The sequence below is a fragment of the Rattus norvegicus genome, chromosome 2 (genome assembly GCF_021556685.1).
Source record: "Rattus norvegicus strain SHRSP/BbbUtx chromosome 2, alternate assembly SHRSP_T2T, whole genome shotgun sequence".
NCBI classification, from domain to species: domain Eukaryota; kingdom Metazoa; phylum Chordata; class Mammalia; order Rodentia; family Muridae; genus Rattus; species Rattus norvegicus.
This window is the reverse complement of record NC_141535.1, coordinates 129,708,822-129,712,721: the sequence shown is the minus strand read 5'-3', so window position 1 is coordinate 129,712,721 and position 3,900 is coordinate 129,708,822. Positions and strand designations below refer to the sequence as shown.

At 41.6% G+C, this 3,900-nt stretch overlaps 1 pseudogene; it reads right to left on the bottom strand.

The window, feature by feature from the left end:
• Positions 1 to 942: 942 nt before the first annotated feature.
• Riox2-ps6 (ribosomal oxygenase 2, pseudogene 6) lies at positions 943 to 2,770 on the bottom strand (annotated as a pseudogene).
• Between the last annotated feature and the right edge of the window lie 1,130 nt (positions 2,771 to 3,900).

The window sequence follows — 3,900 nt, the reverse complement described above, 5'->3', positions numbered from 1 at the left end:
TATGTACAACAATGCCAAGCAACCAGAGCTTCCAGGGACTAAGCCACTACCCAAAGACTATACATGGACTGACCCTGGACTCTGACCTCATAGGTAGCAATGAATATCCTAGTAAGAGCACCAGTGGAAGGGGAAGCCCTGGGTCCTGCTAAGACTGAACCCCCAGTGAACTAGATTGGTTGGGGGAGGGCGGCAATGGGGGGAGGGTTGGAAGGGGAATACCCATAAGGAAGGGGAGGGGGGAGGGGGATGTTTGCCCGGATACCGGGAAAGGGAATAACACTCGAAATGTATATAAGAAATACTCAAGTTAATAAAAAAAAAAAGAAAAATAAAAGAATACATCAGTAAATGGCGTCAGACAGTCAATACCTACTGAGAGAGGGAGAATCAGTTTTCTACAGGTATACTTTGATTTATAAGCTGTTCAGTCATAACTGGTAACACTAAACATATTTAAATTTATATAACACTAAATGGACAGGATGCAGTAGGTTGGTGTGCGTGTGTGTGTGTGTGTGTGTGTGTGTGTGTGTGTGTGTGACAACCAAAAGTATAGAAAAGACCATGGATTTAGGAAATAGTGCAGACATGGGAGCAGTTGGAATATGCAGTGAGAAAAGATACAAGTAATTATATATGAATGTCACAGAAATTAAATTAAAAAGTTATTTGAAAAAGTTCAAAAGTAATTAAACCTCCCCACTCCTACCCTCGCCCAAAAAATGCTATTGAGAAGGTGTATTGGGCATCAGCAATTCTAGGAATTCTTCTCAGTTCGTTGGATCTCATGAAGAGCACTGCTGCTCCAATAGTAAACTTGAGCTGATTTTCTACCTCTTTCAAGGGGAAATAAATTAAATATTGTGTTAAAAATCAACCACTTTTTTTCATTAAAAAAAAACAACTTTATTCGTAAGTTTTAATTGTTAAAAAGTATTTTTGGAGCCAAGGATGCTCTTTAAAGGAGTTATTTTTTCCAAACAACCAAGACAAAGAAGCCAGGTTAATGACATAATTCTATATGACGTATGTACTTGAGTTGTGCCTTTTCTACAACACTGGATTAAATAAACTTGTCCAAAGTATCGTTTTATCACAGCCTGGGATGCCTAATAATTTCCTGTTTTCCCTCTCGTGTCCATGAGGACATGAACCAGCTTCTTTCTCCTGCCTCTTCTCTGTAACCAACCACAGCTCCACCCAGAGCACTAATCAGAACACCAAGTGCCCTCGGGATTAAGTCCCCCTCACTGAAAGTACAACAGTTCTCTGCATAAGGCACTAGAGCACTTGGACTAGACACTCTGTCCAGAGAGACAAAGCCAGGTTCTCCTTCTCTTCATCTGTGCCAGGTTTCAGGTCCTTAACACGAACTGGTGACCCGCACCAGATTTGCTTCAGAGCGTCCACATAGGATAAAGGAAAGCGAAGTCCATAAATCTCTGTTTCCACCTCTTTCCCCATCATGTGCGTCTGTCTCTCATTCTTTAGAGAATGGTAGATGTAAACTATCTTTTGTTGAGCTTCATCAGATTGATTCTGATCTGGTCCTACTGTGAGGACAATGTGGTCTTTAAACTGCAGTCATACTATGCTGTTCAACCTTGGCAACTTTCCACCTGGGTTCATTGACTCTGTTCCATTTCCCACACAGAAAGGGGGAAGTCTGTGCATGACGAAGTCCTTCTTCATATCTGATGAGAGCAGTTCTTTTCTGCCCTCTAGCTGGTCTGCCAGAGTCCTCAGAAAGACACTCAACTTCCTTGTTATGTCAGCTGGGGTTTCCACATTCATGAGCATCCGCCTGGGCATTCCAGTCCTTAATGCCACATCTTCCTTTGCAATGTCAAATACAAGCCCCGAAATGGAATCCAAAAGGTAATCTCCCCCTGAATTGTTCTGGTAGGTGCTAATAGTCAGGTGAATAGAGTGGGCCAGGCCTGAAGGAGTTTCTGCCTGATGAATGGTCCCTCTGGGGAAGTACAACAAATCGCCAGGCTTCAACAGGAAGTCATGTGTTGGTGTGCCAATCCGGTCCTCAGGCTCCACACTGTACTCACGTGCCAGGGGCACAGTTGGGGAGTACAGGCGCCAACGTTTCTTTCCCTCCAGCTGCAGGACAAAAACCTCAACATCGTTGTAATGTGGAGGAAGGCCCTGAGATACTGCGGGATCATGTACACATTTGAGCCTACTAAGGAGCCAAAGTAACATTCCAGCTTTTCCTGGATCCTCCAGAGCTCATCCTTAAATCTCTGTGGCTGATGAAACTGAATTGTTGCCCTCTTCTGATCAAAATCTTTTCTCAGCTGAAGAAACTGTGCTTTGCCATCCTTATTTAAAACCTTCTTCTTCCCACCGATGCACCGGCAGACATTGACATCTCTTCCATAGTACAGCCCTTGGCTGCAGAGACTCTTCAGATCTGAGAGGCTGAACAGAGACTGGTAATATGCGGCCAGCGAAGGGTCATCCCTCTGAATGAGAAGGGGTTTCTGTTCCCAGAATTCCTTGAAAAATGTCTCTACTTTGATGGGTGATATTAAACTTTCAAAGAAACTACTGGGGCTGTCAAAGTTTAATACAGAAAGCGTATTAGGTAGCTCCTCCTTCGCCTGCTTGCAAGAAACAGACTCTTGTTCGTTCTCATCCCCTGTGGGCTTCACTTTCTTTGGCATTGTTCACAAGTAGGGAGCAAATGCAAACCAGGCACGGCCTGTTGCGTGTCCTCTGCAAGTTGACTGGGCTCCACTTTTGTTTTATAAGGAATTTTTTGGTGTAAAAAATAAGCCTATAAGAGTTAAAAACAAAAATAACAATACAAAAAGAAAAGAGAAAAGAAAGAAAAGACAAAACAGAAGGAGATATACAGAATGAATTTGAACATTAGCAGAGACAATAGAAAATAACATATTGCTAAGAGTCCATTTCTACAAAATTAGTAGAGTTCTTGAGTTATATAAATTAATTTCTTCAAACATGTTCATAGCAGCTTAACTAGTAATATCACCCAAAACTGGAAACAACCATGATGTCCTTCAAATAAAGAATGAATAAAGACTACTCCATTTACACAATAAAGCTATTACTCAACTATTAATAAAAGATCATAAAATTCCCTGGCACATGGGTGTTTTAGAAAAAAAAATCATCCTGAGTGAGGTATCCTAGACCCAAAAAGAAAATCACTCATAAGTGGGTATTATCTGCTAAGAAAAGGATAATAATGGTACAATACACAGAGAGAAGCAAAGTAACCGGGAAGACTCCGGGGAAGACGTATGAATCTTCCTGCTACTGGAAGTAGAATAGTGCTGGGCAGAGGGATGGGAACAGGAGGGATCAGGTGGCAGGAAGGTGGAAGAAGAGTGTATTCAGAAAGACAACTGAAACAAGACAACATATTCATGGCAAGGAATGTTTTACTGCAACATTATATACTATATTCAGTGCAATGGAAACTTCTAGGTTATCTATGAGGGTGATCCTAGCTAGGACTCCTAGCAGTGGGGGATAAGAACCTTAACTGCCCGTATCCTTTAAGCATGTAAGATTTCCATGTTGGAATTTGGAAATCAACCCAATCCCAAAACCTTTGACCTACAATTATTCCTGCCTATGAGATGTAAAGGTAATGCAGAAATTGTGAGAGTGGCCAACCAATGACTGATCCAGCTTGAGTCTCTTGCCACAGTAGAGATACCTGACAGTACCTACATGCTCAGCACCCAGAGACAAAATAGTCCAGAGACATGGATTAAAACAAACACAATTTACAAAAGAAAAAAGAAAGAAAGAAAGAAAGAAAGAAAGAGAAAAAGAAAAAAGAAAGATCAAAGGATACCACAAAAACCCCACAGAGTCAACTAAACTCGGCCCACAGATATTGAACTGACA